Genomic DNA, 16222 nt, shown 5'->3' on the forward strand with positions numbered 1-16222 from the left:
GTCAGCCTCCTCCCACCCCCCAATTCTGGAATTTAAACTTAAGGCTTTGTGTTGCTGGCTGAGATGACAGGCACACACAACCACAACAGACTGGTGTCTTGTACGTTTTTTGCTCAAGCTGGACTTGAAACGCATTCCTCCTGTATGAGCCATTAGCATCCAGCTCAGTTTATTTTTTTTATTTTTTTTATTTTAAAGATAGGCCTATGTGTGTGGTCTAGGCTGGCCTGGCCTTGTGATTATAGATGTTCACCAATGTGCCTAGCTATGAAGCCCTTATACATTCTCTTTTTTAAGAATGCAAAGAGATCTTGAGAGTAATCCTAATGATTTCAAGGTAATGTCCCTTAAACGTCTCCTTGAATATTAGATGTGATCTCTAACCATAACTGAATTTTTTACCCTAGTTAATGAATCTTTTCCCTGATGCTCTGATAGCATTGATGGCAAATAGAGGTCTGCCGTAATACATAAGAAGCACATCCACTCGTATCCAACTGAAAATGTAAAAACTTACATTGAGTGTAGAATTTAATTAACTTGAAAAAACTGGGATGGTTAGAGTCTTTATCTCAGTTTTTTTTTCTTTGTTTAATTGTGCCAGTCCTGGGGCGTGGACTCAGGCTTGGGTGCTGTCTGAGCATTTGTGTTCAAGGTTAAAGCTCTACCACTTGAGCTACAAAACTACTACCAGATTATTTGGTAGTTTATTGGAGATAGTCTGACAAATTTTCTTGCCCAGGCTGGCTTTGAACTGAGATTCTTAAATCTCAGCCAAGGATTATATTTCCTGGTGCTATCTCAGCTTTTTCTTATTCATTTTTTAAAGGCAGTTTTAAGTTTAGAACAAAACGGAGCAGAAAGAACAGAATACCTGTATATCCTATTCCTATGCCTGAATAGTTTTCCTAATCAACACCCTGCTTCTTGTACTTCTTATAATTGATGAGCCTACCCATTCACACCATTTTGACCTGAAGTGGAGTTTACATTAAGGTCTACTCTTTATGTACATAGTGGGTTTGGATAATTGTGTAATGGCATTTATCATCACCAGAGTATTATATAGAATGGTTTCTAAACCCTCTGTTTTCTCAGCCTTCATAGTTTTACCATTTCTTGAGTGTCTTATTACTAGAATTATAGAATGTAATATTTTTGGATTATTTTAGCTTTTCCTTAAGTACATTTGATAAATCTTAGCCAAAAAGTCAGGTCAGTATAGCAACTATTTCAGTTTATTTACTTTCCACTATAATAAAAGCCACATACACCAGTCTTTGTTGTTTATTCTAAAACATTCCATCAGTTCCTGTTTACCATTGGTTTAATTTGAGAGTCTTACTACCAAGGGGGCCTAATCCAATTTACTGAAAGGTCCAGACAGCCCTTAGAAGGTGGTCCTGTTAGCTACATGATCTTGGAATTAACACTGGCAGAAAAAAATATAATTTTACAGTATCATTACAGTGATAAATAAGAAAGAACCCTCATATATCTCCTATAAAGTAATGAAATTTTGTTTTCTGCAGAAGACTTTTGGAGTTGTAGTTATCAGGTAAATTCTCTAGATAATCACTAGGTAGATTGTCAAACATAATTAATTTTTAATTCTGAGTATCAGAATATAGTATTTATATTAGTGCTATGTGATTTAAAAATTGGTAGAGTAATTCATATAATTTATGAATTCATATGTTATGAATTTTGATATTTTTCAGAAGAATAGACAGAAATGATAAATGTCCAATTGTAGGAATGGCAAAAAAGGAGAAAGGATTATTTTATGTATGTTCAGAAGTAGGTTACAGAAAGACAAACTAGTTAAGATTTTGTGCAATTTGAGGGAAAAAGCTTAAGATTCTAGTACAGTGAACCACCAGGTCTATATTATTCCTTCTGATTTGTCTGAAGGCAGCAAAACAGAATAATACTCTGTGTGCAAGTGAATAGAGTTCCTGAAGCCCTTAGTCACTGCTAGTTGTTGAGGTAAGCAACCCTGGCTCTGTGTGCGTGTGTGTGTGTGTGTGTGTGTGTGTTTCTCCCTTTCCTTCCCTGAATACACAATGTCTTAGATTTTAGCTTTTTGTGGATCTTAGACGTATCTTACTGAGCTCAGAGCTGCATATATATACATATACATATATATGTATATGTATATATATATGTATATAAAAAGTCTGTGCTTGTTGCTTCTGATTCCTTGATGATCCACGCCAGGTTTTGGACCCAACTCCGGGTGGCGCTCCGGAGGCGGGTTTCCGCATGGTGGGCGGAGCCTCGCGCGGCCGGGCGCGCGCGTGGGGGAGCGGGGCGGGGCTTGCCGCGGGTAGTGGGCGGGGCCCGCGGGCAGTGGGCGGGGCCTGCAGGCGAAGACTTCCCCTGGGCTACGCGGCGCTGCGGGTGCGGAGCCGGGGCGGGCGCCGGGAGGCGGGTGGGGGCCGCGGGGTTGGGGGTGCGAACGGCCGGCGCTGACGCTACCGGTCTTTGGTGATCCTGGGGACCTGGGGCCGGGGTTCTGTCCCTAAGGACGAGTGCCCCGCGGGGTGGACGTTGCTGGGCAAAGGGCGGGCGGGCGCTGAGGCGACTGCGAGCATGTGTCGGTGCGCGTGTTTATCTGCGGCCCGCGCGGCCGCGGTCTCCTTCCCGGCCCGCACCTCCTCCCCCTCCTCCCCTCCCTCCCCTCACCGTCCTGGCTGACCGGCTTGGGAAACCCGCGCCTCCACACTCGCGCCTCCCGGCCCCGGGGTCCCCACCCGGGCGCGACCCCGTCGGGTGTCCGCCGAGGGGCTCCGCGGTCCCGGCCCTGGCCGGGCGGGGGCGCTGTGGGGCGCGGCTGCCGGCCGCGCCGGGCCGGGGCGGGAGCGCCGCCGCCTTCCCAGCAGGATTTAAAGGACGTGTCTCATCTCTGTCGTTTTAGGGTCTTTGGCCAAATTGGGCGAGGGTACACAATAACCACTTACCCCTTCTCACCGAGGACGAACGGGAGAAAGGGTAAGTAAGGCTCCACGGGGGAGGAAGGAGCCCGGAGCTCCTCCCTTAGACGTGAAGGGACCACATTCTCTTATCAGGAACCAGAGACTCAGCTGCACCGGTCCCAGCCCCCCCTCCCCCCCCCCCCCAGCTCCAGAGTGGACTTACCTGAAAGTTGGATGGCCTGAGCATCAATCCTGTGTAGTCACTGGACCCAGCAGGAAAATTCACTTCCCTTCACTTGCTTTAATGTGGAACATTATTGGTCCCGCGGTGGCCCCTCACAGGGCCCACATCGCCATGCCCCCTGCAACAAGCACTCTGCATTGTTGAAAAGTTGCCACACAGCCCCTGGCCGTTGGGGGAAGCCTGATGTTTTCAGTGTGGTGTCTTGGTTTGGTTCTTTGGGACCTTGGCATCATTTCTCCAATACATTGCTTCCCTGTTCCCTAGGCTGAAATGAAACAGTTCGGATCCCCGTGGCGTCTTCTATGTCACATATCACTAAACGCTTCAGTTAAAATTCGAACTCCAGGAAAGAGTGCAGTAAAGTATATTCCTGGATACTAACACAGGAAAACTAGGATTTTCTTCTATGATCATTTTGACAATGACCCACTGTGAATCCATCTTCTGTGTCAAGTGGTAGGTGTCCACATAATACTCTTTATGGGACACTAAGAACTGGCTATTACTGGTAGTGGGTTCACGATCAAATAGATATGATCCCTGCCTTACCATGTGTTGAACAATGATGGAAGCAGGATGGGAAGAATGATGTTGGGGATGATCATTTTGGGATGGTCCTTTCACCATTCACTTTCTGAATATTTGTAATTGTACAAGAATTTTCCTATATTACAGACCTTACACACAGTGTTGTGGGAGTTTCTTTTTAGTAAAGATGAACAGTCATGGTGATTTGTTTCCCATAACAAATAGTGTTGCAGTCATTTTCAGTATAATATTTTGTTCAACAGGTGGATGAGAATAGCTTTTGAATTGTAAGAAGGCATAATATAGCTGGGCACTAGTGACTCATGCCTGTAATCCTAGAAGAAACATCCGAGAGGCTCTTATCTCCAATTAACCAGCAAAAAGCTAGAAGTGGAGTTGTGGCTCTAGTGGTAGAGCTCCAGCCTTGATTCTAAAAAACAAGCTAAAGGACCTGGCTAAGTTCAAGTTCCTATATTGATGTGCATACACATACTTACAAGGCCTAATATAAGAAAACATGGATGAGTTAGGAAAGTACACTTAGGAGAATAAATACTAAAGTAGACTCTTAGGTGGGTTTGAATACATTTAACATTTCTTTCTTGAAATGAGAAATGTTCCTTTTTTTGGGTAGAGGTGTGGCCCAACTGGTATAATTTGTGCCCTGAAAAGTTATTTTTTCCCCCCTGATAACAGGAGTTATATAAAATCAAAACAAAGTTAGAATTTATTCTCAAAGGAATAGGAAAGGTCAATAGAACATGAGTCTCCTATGATCCCATTCTCAGATAATTTGGTATTTATGTTTTTTAACTTTTGGTCTATATTTACACATGTGGGATATATATGTGTAAATGTACATATATGGGATATATATGTATGAAATATATGGTAAGGATATATGTACAACTTATATATGGACAGCTTATATTACAGGGTATATGTACAGCTTAACTATATATATATTTGTGTGTGTGAAACAATGTATGAGATATATATGTATGTATATCATATATATATATATACATATATATGTATAGAAGCGAAGGCCTGAAGTTTAAGCACCAGAACTGCCACAAAATAAATAATAAAAAAATCCACGTACAACAACAACAACAAAAAGAAGCAGTATGACTTTTATAGTTCCCCCCCCCCACACACACACTTGTCCTGGGGCTGGAAATCAAGGCCTGGGTGCTGTCCCTGAGATTTTTTTGCTCAAGACTAGCATTCTACCACTTGAACCACAGCTTCATTTCTGGCTTTTTTGATGGTTAATTGCAGATAAAAGTTTCATGGACTTTCCTGCCTCAGATGGCCTTGAACTATAATTCTCAGATCTCAGCCTCCTGAGTAGCTAGGATTACAGGCCTTGGCCCACTGGTGTCCAGCCATTCTTTCTTTTCTTTCCATCCTCCCATCCTCCCTCCTTCCCTTCCTTTTCTGTCTCCCTTCCTCTCTTATCTCTCCTCCCTTACTTTCTTCCCTTTCCTCCCCCCCCCCTTTTTATGTGGTTGTGGTGCTAGGGATCAAATCCAAAGTTGTGCAAAAGCTATATAAGGTCTCTACCACTATTCCCATTCCCTTGTAGTCATCTACATATGGACTTGAACCTTGGCTCTTATTTATTGAAAACTTAGGACCTATTACAGTTTATTTGCTCTTTGATTTATCATCTGCCTAAACAGAAAAATAAGTGTATAAAAAAGAATATGCAAAAAAGAATGCCTGGTCCCTTCATTTCCCTCCTTGTTTATCAGTCCATCACTGTGATCTTCCTTTGGATAGTGGAAAGCAACCTAGTAACTTCTTTCCCATAGGAGAGAAGCCTCCTGTATTTTCCCAGTAGATAGCCTACTGTATCTGATCCTAAAATTTCTGGGGAAAAGACTGACACCTGATGTGGCTTGATTTCTCCCTATTGGTTCATTCTACAGTCTTGTCTAAAAAGTGTCAGGTGAAAATGAAAGGAAATGTCTCTATCATGTGTTAAGCTCTGACATTGTTCCCAATGTGAGAAAGACATACTACTGCATTTAGCTGAGTGCTTAAAGTTAGATTTTCTATTTCAGAAGTGTCTTTGGTTTATAAGCATTACAATAAAAATGCTGATGCTTCATGTCCAAACTGTCATGATTTTGCCAAGTTATGGGTTTAATATACAGCTAAGCTGTGTATTTAGTGTATCTAATACTGCTCTGGAAGCTGAGAAAGACAAGTCCACAGACATCTGATTTCACACCAGACATCTGGTTTCACTTTGCTAAGGAGTACGTTTTGTCAGTAGATTATAGGCTTATCAGCTGTGCTGCTGTAGTTTGTGGCATTTCTATTATAAGCTCTGGTCTGTAGGGCTTAGCATGATGTTTTATTCAAATGACAGCACACTGAAAATGAACACCTGGTCAGATAAGCACATTTCCCACAGGTGTCTTCTAGTGTCATTGTTTTGTACAAGTTAACAAGGGGGAAATAGTGTCTGTCCTTGGAGACTTTTACATTGGGCTTTGGTCAAAAGAAAAGTATTCTTTAAAGAAATACCTCATTACGAATTTTTATATTCCAAAAATTCAGTCTTTTTTGTAGTGTTAACAATGAACTTATAGAAATAAAATAAAAATAGCATTTAGGTTGTAGGTCAGAGCACCAACAATGTTTAAACGCATCATGTACCTATTTTGTCAGTGATGGGTATATTATAAATGACATGTATAATAGAGTTTCAGAGAAAAAAACGTCTCTGATTTCTAAATTATCATGGTTAGACTACATTTTAGCCATTTCGAAGAGGTAAGAGGCATAGAAAAACTCTGAAGACTGTCATCTGGGTTTGTGGGTGATCTCTGTCATTGTTTAACTGTGTGACCTTGGGTATCCACTCATCATGTGTGATGTGAACATTACTCCTAGTTACTGCCGGATTCAGTGATGTAATGGAGCAAAGTATCTGCTACAAAATGGGTCTTTAGTAAATACTAGTTTCATTTTTCCTCTAGGCTCTAAACCTCACATCTTCAGTCTCTTAGTCTCTTAGACTAATTGCCTAGTCCAGATTTGTGGGTCAGATGGAGAGGAATTAGCCATGGGTTCTGAGGTTTGGTAGTAATGGCTGGGAAAGGGATGTGCAAAATAATGACAAAGAAAGAAGTGGTAAACTGACAGTAGGAGTCAATCTTTTGTCCAGTCTATGGATGTCCACATCTAGCTCAGTGAATTTCCCTTTGTCCCCTCCCTCCCTTTCTCCCCTCCCTTTCTCCCCTCCCTTTCTCCTCTTCCTTTTCCCCTCCCACCCTTCCTTCCTTTTTTCCCTCCCTTCCTTCCTTCCTTCCTTCCTTCCTTCCTTCCTTCCTTCCTTCCTTCCTTCCTTCCTTCCTTCCTTCCTTCCTTCCTTCCTTCCTTCCTTCCTTCCTTCCTTCCTTCTTCCTTCTTGTGGGGCTTGAACTCAGGGCCTTGCACTCTTGCTTGGCTTTTTTGTTCAAGGCTATTGCTTTACTACTGAAGCCACATCTCCACTTCCTGCATTTTTCTGGTTAATTTGAGGTTAGAGTCTAGGATTTATTTTCTTGAGCTGATTCTGAACTGTTTCAGATCTCAGCCTCTTCAATAGTTAGGATTGCAGCCATGATCCACCAGTGTGTCCAGCTCAATGAATTTCCTCCTCTACCCAAATAAGCTATCTTTTACTTTGATTTCTCGGTCAATCTTTTGTCAACTGTTCCAGTGGAAACTTTTTTTTCCCCCCAGTGGAAACTTTTAGTTCCTTATATCCTGCATAGTCCAATGATAACTTTTTTGTTGCATAATACCAAAATAACTACTAAATTTTTTATGGGCATCATGTAAGGTAATTCACCCCCCCCATAATATCTAATTTGATTTTGCAATATCTTAAGACTTAAGGTCTTTTTTCCTCTTTTTATGATACCTACTTGATTTTCTTGCCATTTTGTTGGTCTAAAGTTCATTCATTAACTTTCCCCTTACTTAAAAAAATCATATGCTGTATACATGGATTTAATGTTGAGGATTTAAGGATTATATGACTGCCTTCCAACAAAGAGTTTATAGTACAGTAGGATTATCTGTACCTGTATACAGTTCAAGTATGTGTTGTGTGCTATACTGGAGGTGGGTACATGTGCAAAGGAAGCTTAGAACTCTGGATCTGTGGTAGAAATGCTGAGCAAGGGCTTGAGTATACTTGTGTTTGAATTGAGACTTGAAAGCTGAGTAGGTTGGATGGCTTGACAAGCAGCAGAGAACATTTCTAGGTAGAGCCAATAGCATGAGTGATTTTTGTGGAATTAGAACATAGTGTGCCCCATGAATTCTGTACAGGTCAGTGTTATTAGCATGTGACGGACAAAGTTGAGTCATAGCAGATGAAACTAGGTAGGCAAGTGAGAGTATATCCTATGTGTACTATGGAGTCACTGAAGAATTGAGTGGCATAACAGATCATCAAAAAAGGAATGTCTTGAGTGTATTAGGGTTGGAGTGAGGTAGGTTGGCAAGACAGGAAGTCATGGAGGATATAGAGAAGATGGATTGAAAGTTCAGACATAGATGGAAGTGTCAGGGGTAGCAAAGTGAGAATATTTACCTTTCTTTTTTTTTTTTGGCGGTCATGGGGCTTGAACTCTGGGCCTGGGTGCTGTCCCTCAGCTCTTCAGCTCAAGGCGAGCGCTCTACCACTTGAGCTACAGCGCCACTTCCAAAGTGAGAATATTTAGAAAAAACATTTAGGAAGAAAAACTTGCTGGTATTTATTACTGAATGTGAGAGCTAGAGAATTGTAATGTTTCCAGGTTCCTGGGTAGTGAGAGGAAAAATTGAAGAGGAAGCAGATATGGGCTGAATATAATGCGTTCAGCTTTGGACATGTGGTTAATGTGCTTTTAGGTTATCATTGATAATTTGGACGTGTCTAGAAGGTCAGTACGGGATCCTGGAACTTCACAAGAGATTATGGAGGCTGCAGATAGTTTTCTGAGTGCTTAGCGTGTGGGGGGGTACTTGAAGCTATAGAGAAATATAAAAGTGTTTAGTTGGTAATTATAAAAAAGAAAAGGCTTAGTCTTAAAGAATATTGAAACAATGGACAAAGGAAGAAGGAAGATGCAAGGATGTTGAAAAAGAATGTCTGGAGAAGCTACAGAGGAACTAAAATCTACTCATTTAGCAAAAATTCCCAATATGATATGTTATTATTAAGTATCATCTTCACATTGTACATGGTCTCTACCCTTGTTCTTCTTACATGTTTGCTGCTTTATGTTTTTGGGCCTACATCCTTCCCATTTCTTTTCAGTGTCTCTGATCAACTTTAACTTAGTGCTTTGTATGTCATTGGTACCTAAGTAGTGTTCATCAAAATGAACTGCTGACAGAATTTGGGCCTTTGTGCCACCCCTGAAATTGAAGATAAACAAGCTTAGGTAAAGGTTGGTAGTGGTTCTTGCCACATTCATTCATTCTTTTTTTTGGGTCCGGTCATGGGGCCTGAACTCTGGGCCTGGGCGCTGTCCTTCAGCTCTTCAGCTCAAGTCTAATGCTCTACCACTTGAGCCACAGCGCCACTTCTGGCTTTTTTCTTTTTGCTTATGTGGTGCTGACGAATCGAACACAGGGCCTCATGCATGCAAGGCAAGTGCTCTACCACTGAGCCACCTTCCCAGCCCCAACCACATTCATTCTTAAGCCTGCCCTTTATAGATCTTTAGCATTCCTCTTCTAAATGATCAGATGGGTAGACTGCCTGATTAGTCTGCTGAGTCTGGCCTGACTGCTGACCAAAGCAAGCGAGTCAGCACATACTTCTCTAACCAGTCATTCTCAGGTGACTTTCAAAATCTCACCAAACTTCTGCTTAGCTTGGGAACTTACAGTATGGTTTTAACTTATTAGATTTAGAATACCCAGAAGATAAAAGTGAATAACTTTCTTCCATGTAATAAATCATAAAAATTTAATCTTTGTAATTTTCTCCAGAAGTTTTTTTTGAAGTAGGTCTTTGTAATGACACTTTGTCATGCACACACTGATAGACCTTTCTTTTGAAAAATATAGATTTTTAATGGTCACCTTTTGAAAAATCATCTTGCTTTGTAGCTGGAGGATACACTATAAACACATATTAAGTTCTAGCTTTGGAATTGTGTGCAGCAAAGACATTTTTTGTTGTTGTACTGGAGATTAATCCCTGAGTCTCACTCATGCCTGACAACCGCTATCCCATAGAGCTATAGACCAGCTCATAAAAATCTCTTTTACAGAAAGAAAATACAACATCACATTTTGTATTTTAGGATAATTTTCTTTCATACAATTTTTTTTCAATAAATTCTGAGCAATTTGGGATTCCTTTTTACACTACAGATTTTCCTACTGACTTCATACACTAAGAATCACAGATGTACCTAACTTCTCTGTGTTTGGACTTAATCTACCAGTGGCATTAAAGCATAAGTAGGCTGGAAGAGGAAGAGCAGGTATTGAAAGGAACATAGGTTTGTACACAAAAGTTGCACTGAAAGGGTTAATGGTTAAGGCTGTTCTTTACTAAATGTTAATAGAGGATGAATTGAAATAACAATTAGTAGAAAAAGATCAAGGTTGTCACAGATATTGTCTTAATTAAAAAATTTATTATAAAGATACTGTACAGAGGGGTTACAGTTACATGAATAAAGTAATGAGTACATTTCCTATCAAGCATTGTTAACCCCCTCCTTTGTTTTCCCCCTACTATCCCCTCTACTGCAGAAGTTATAAAGTTTGTTTCAAATAGTGTTTTGTACAGTTTTGTACATCTCATTGTTACAATGGGTCAACCTGTATCCTTGTTGCAACATTTTGTTATTTTCCTTCCCTTCCCCAAATTAGAAAAAAATGTATATACAAGATGCAGGACACTGGAATCAAATACAGTTTGGTCTTAATTTTTAAAAATAGATTTTAGGGGCTGCGTAGGTGGCTCAGTGGTAGAGCATTTGCCTTGCATGCATGAGGCCCTGGGTTCGATTCCTCAGCACCATATAAGCAAACAGAAAAAAGCCGGAAGTGGTGCTGTGGCTCAAGTGGTAGAGCGCTAACCTTGAGCTGAAGAGCTGAGGGAAAGCGCCCAGGCCCAGAGTTCAGGCCCCATGACCTGACCCCTCCCTCCAAAAAAATAGATTTTAATTTTTAGCCTTGTAGAGAAATTGAATGGAAAGTAAAGGGTCTTCATACATACCCTCTAACCCCAAGATGTATGGTTTCTCTAATTGGTAACATGTCCTAGAGTATTAGAGTGGTATATTTGTTACACGTGATAAACCTCCAGTGACATATCATTATCATCCAAAGTGTATAGTTTTTAAGTCTAGTAATGTCAATACTGTAGGTTTGGAAAAATTTACAATGATGTATGTCCATTGTCATAGTATCAAATTTCTATTTTCACTGCCCTAAAAATCCTACATTCTGCCTCTTCAATCTTCCTAAGTACAAATTCTTAGTAATCTCTCATATTTTCACTGTCTCCATCCAGAATGTCAGAAATACTTCCCCTACCTTCCCTGCCTTTTTTTTTTTGTTCCATTACTAGGCTTGAACTCTGGGTCTGGTTGCTGTCCCTTTTGCTCAAGGCTAAGGCTCTACTACTTTGAGTCTCAGTTCCACTCTGTGCTTTTTTGGTGGTTAATTAGGGATAAGAGTTCCATGAACTTACCTGTTCTACCTGGCTTCCAATTGTGATCCTCAGATCTTAGCCTCCTGATTAATTAGGATTACAGGGGTGAGCCACTGGTGACCCAATTAGAATAATAAAATATGCAGCCACTTTTACCTTTTTAATTCACTTGATGCAGCAGAGTATTTTTTTTAATTTAATTTAATTTTATTTGTGAACATACTGTACAGAGGGGTTACAATTACATGGGCAGGATAATGCGTACATTTCTTACCAGGCATTGCACCCTCCTCCTTTGGTTTACCCTTCACATCCCTTCCCAGCCTCCCCCCTCCCCCTCAATCCCAATCCTTCTCCATGCCCCCCCCCCCCCTTGCACCGACGTTGTAAAGCTCGTTTTGGACATGACAACTTGTACTTCTCATTGTTGCAACAGGTCAGCCTGTATCCTTAAACAACTGGTTTTTCCCCATCTCCTCCACAAGTTATACTGACATCAAATATAGTGAAAGCAGGGGTTATACTGTGGGGGAGGGACATACAAAGCAACAAAGAGATAATCTTATAAATGCGTTAGAAACACATGCATGAAAGAAAAAAACCTTAAAATACATATCTAAGGGTTCATTTTCCTGACCTCACATTATCTGACCTTTTCCGCTTGACTCATACATATACTAGATATTGCAAGTAAAGGAAACCATGGGACCTATGTTTCTTTGGGCCTGGCTTGCTTCACTTAATATAATTTTTTCCAAGTTTTTCCATTTCCTAACAAATGGGGCAATGTCATTCTTTCTGATGGAGGCATAGAATTCCATTGTGTATATATACCACATTTTCTTGGTCCATTCATCTGCTGAGGGACATCTGGGTTGGTTCCATATCTTAGCTATGGTAAATAATGTGCAGCAGAGTATTTTGATATTTATCTAGGGGTGTGTGTGTGTGTGTGTGTGTGTATGTGTGTGTGTGTGTGTGTGTGTGTGTGTGTGTGTGTACGTTTGTTGGTCTGGCATCAGGACTTGTTCTCATGGCCAGGCTACTGTCCTTTAGCTTTTAGCTTTTTTTGTTTAAGGCTAGTATTCTAGCACTTGAGCTATATTTCTACCTCCAGCTTTTTTGCTGATTAATTGGAGCTAAGAGTCTCAAACTTTCCTCTGAAGCCTGGCTTCAAACCGTGATCCTACGGTCTCAGCTTCCTGAATAGCTAGGATTCTAGGTATGTGCAACTGCTGCCTGGTTTTGTCTAGAAGTTTAGGAGTTACTTTATTTAATCTCCCCCCCCCTTTTTTTTTTTTGGTCAATTGTGGGCTTGGGGACTGTCCCTCAGTTCTTCAGCTCAAGGCTAGCAATTGACCACTTGAGCCACAGTGCCACTTCCAGTAGTTGCTTTATTTAGAATTTGATTAGTATGAGATTCAAACTATTTTTTTCTTTAAACAGTAGCCATTTGTCATTGTCATTATTGTAAAAATTAGTTTGAAGCACATTGTAAAGAAATTTAAACTTGTATTTTTATGAGTTCATTATTTCTTGTGCAAGAGAGATCTTATATAATCTAAGTAAAACATTAGAAGATAAAAAATAATTTATTTGGAATTGAATCTGGTGCATATAATTGTATTATTTTTATGCTTTAAATATTCATTTGAAATCTTTATAATAAAATTTAATAAATAGGCAGTAAATATGAATTTCCAGTTATTAATGTGATGATGTAGAATAAAAAAGATGTGGAGTTGTTTTTCATTGTTGTTGTAGTTATTGTGATGTTGTTAGTTTTTTGCTTGTTTTTTATGCAGAGCTAAAAATTTATCTCGGGATCAAAATTTTCAATTATAAATCCTTTTTTCAAAGATTTCAACCTTATTTGAAGGTTTATCTGCTATCAGCTATGTGAACAAGACAAGTTCTCTTTGTCTTTGTACTTGTCTGTTGCATATGGAGATAAAATATATGACAGGGATTACTTTTGAGAACTTTTTGTAAAAAAATCTCTGCGTTTATACTCAAAGAAATATAAGAGATTACTTGGTTAATGAGTTACATTTGGTTATTATCTACAACTTTAGACACTTTTTGTTAGTTTTTAGTTAAGTAATAAGGAAAGTCAAGATTTTAAGCTAATAAGGAAATATTCCTGGTGAGATATGTATTTAGCCAGATCTGACTAAAAAATTATTTTATTAAAATTTATTTATTTATTTATTTTACTGGGTATGTCTCCTTGCTCAAACCTTCTGTGAACATTTTGGGATGTTCTGCTTCTGTACTTGGCTCATAATCATATTTATTACCTAGTTGTCAGCTTAAGATGTTAGTTTTTTTTGAAAGCATGAATTATATTGCTGCAGTCTGAATAGAATCAGAGTTACATATTATATTTATGGAAAGAAAAGGCCAGATCCTAAATCTCTTATGATCAGTCTCTGTGTGGTTTAAGCCACTGGGATGAGGTAAAGTAAAAAAGATTTTTGGGAAAAGAATAAAAATAGCCTTCTGAATTTGAGTTCCTGAGGCCGAATAATATAATAAATACAATTCTAGTTTCAATCACAGTGTTCCTTCAGTTTAAAATACCTAGAAGAATGTTCAGTTACATAGTATATTATTGTGTTAGAGAAAACTTCACACTTTCAGTTTGAGGATGCACTATAGTGCTTAGTTTCAGATAAATGTATAAATGTCATTTCTTGCTAGTACCATTGATATCTTTATTATATTGCATTATTATTGTTTATATTCCTACTAATTTAAAGTTTTTCTTTGTGTGTGTGTGTGTGTGTGTGTGTATGTATGTGTGTGTGTATGTATGTGTGTATGTGGGCATGAACTCAGGCCGTGGGCACTGTCCCTGAGCTTTTTTTTACTCTAGGCTAGTACTCTACCACTTGTGCTACAGCTCCTTTACTGTTTTTTTTTTTGGTAGTTAATTGGAGATAAGAATTATGGAATGTCCTGCCTGGACTGACTTTGAACTATGATACTCAGATCTCAGCTTCCTGAATAGCTAAGGTCTCAGGTATGAGCCACTGGTGCCTGGCTAAAGTGTATTTAAAATACATCATATATCCAAAGACAGGATGATGGACTAGCCTATACTAAAAGATGTCAGAGTGACTACTGAAGTACTAACAACCAAGGTAGACATGGGAATAAAAAAGAAATTTTCACCTGCAAATAAAAGAATTCCTATTGGGTGTGCTCTGATTTTTGATATTGAGGATGGGAAGAAAATACTTAACAAACAATCTTGAGAAACACATAGTGAACAGTTTTTCATTTTCTAGTGATACAAGTTGTCTTTGTATCAGCCAAAAACAATGCCAGTGAAATGAACTGATGGATGACATAGTAATATCTCATTTGTTGGAACTGGGTCCTCACTACTCAGTGGTCTAATGTTTCATGAAATCTTTATGACATTTAATACCTGGTCTTGCAAGCAGGATAAAAAGGGGGTATGGAAGTTGTTTGTTTTACATGAAATGGAGAAATAAGAATGGAAAAAAATTTAGTGATTTTTTTTTAACATACATTAGTTGTTCAAGAAAGGAGCCATTCACTGTGACATTTCCATACATGCATACAATGTTTTCCAGTCAAATCCATCTCTTTTTTTGGGGGGGGGTCTGGTCGTGGGGGCCTGAACTCTGGGCCTGGGTGCTGTCCCTCAGCTCTTCAGCTCAAGGCTAGCGCTCTACCGCTTGAGCCACAGTGCCACTTCCGGCTTTTTTCTTTTTGCTTATGGAGTGCTGAGGAATTGAACGCAGGGCCTCATGCATGCAAGGCAAGCACTCTACCACTGAGCCACCTTCCCAGCCCCCAAACCCATCTCTTCTATCATTTCTCCTTACCTACCCAAAACAATTTCACTAGGTTTATTGTTATGTTTTCATACTTGGATATAAAAGACTTTGACCATATTCATTCTCATTCACCCTCTCTGTTTGCCATTTATCACACCTCTGATACAATCTGTTTTGCTTATAAAGAGTGCAAGTGTTGAGTAAAGGGCACAGATTGGAGGTCCATGCATGTCTATCTTGGATTATTTTATTACAGAATGGTAGAAGGGCCAGGTGCTGTTGGCTTAAATGCCAGTAATCCCAGCTACTCAGGAATCAGTTCTGAGGATAGCAGTTTGAAGCCAGTCCAGTCAAAAATGGGGGGTAGGAGTCAACTATAATTTGTATCATTAGCATTCTTACTTTTAAATTGCTTCAGTTGTTTAAAAATTGATTAGAAAAAAATAGTTATTTTAGGACCTTAGGCAAAGAAGTAGAGCAGCATGTTGTCATGGTCATGTTCTACCTTTCTGCCACATTGTAGTTGACCTTTTGCTTGGTATATTGAATCTGCCATTTTCTCTCCCCTTCCGCACTAGAGATTTTAAGAGGTGTTCTGAACCTGTATTCCATTCCCTCCCTCATCAGCAAAATTATATGCATATATAATTTTGTGGGAAAGATAGTATTTCTCAGGAATTTGTGTGAAGGGCCCTTACATGACACAAAAATGGCTAAGTACAATAATTTAAAAAAATCTCTGAGTATGGCTGAGAAGGTGGCTCAGTGGTTAAAGCGCTTGCCTTGCATGCCTGAGGCCCTGGGTTCGATTCCTCAGCACCACATAAGCAAAAAAAAAAAAAAAGAAAAAAGCCGGAAGTGGCGCTGTGGCTCAAGTGGTAGAGCACTAGCTTTGAGCTGAAGAGCTGAGGGACAGTGCCCAGGCCCAGAGTTCAGGCCCCATGACCGGACCCCCAAAAAAAAAAAAAAATCTCTGAGTGGAAGTGGCGCTGTAGCTCAAGTGGTAGAGTGCTTGCCTTGAGCTGAAGAGCTGAGGGACAGCGCCCAG

At 39.8% G+C, this 16222-nt stretch overlaps 1 protein-coding gene across 3 annotated transcripts in view; it reads left to right on the top strand.

Moving 5' to 3' along the window:
• The first annotated feature begins 2330 nt into the window (after positions 1 to 2330).
• Positions 2331 to 16222, top strand: part of Immp2l (inner mitochondrial membrane peptidase subunit 2) — an 864225-nt gene continuing 850333 nt past the window's right edge. For 2 of the 3 annotated variants that reach the window (XM_069996185.1, XM_069996188.1), the window contains exons 1-2: positions 2337 to 2403; positions 2921 to 2994. The gene's annotated coding sequence lies outside the window, so the exon portion shown is untranslated. Of the gene's footprint in view, positions 2404 to 2920; positions 2995 to 16222 lie in introns of all 3 variants that reach the window. The other variant, XM_069996186.1, reaches the window with a different exon arrangement.

Source organism: Dipodomys merriami, unplaced genomic scaffold (genome assembly GCF_024711535.1).
Source record: "Dipodomys merriami isolate MVZ:Mamm:240054 unplaced genomic scaffold, mDipMer1.0.p SCAF_5, whole genome shotgun sequence".
Classification (NCBI taxonomy): domain Eukaryota; kingdom Metazoa; phylum Chordata; class Mammalia; order Rodentia; family Heteromyidae; genus Dipodomys; species Dipodomys merriami.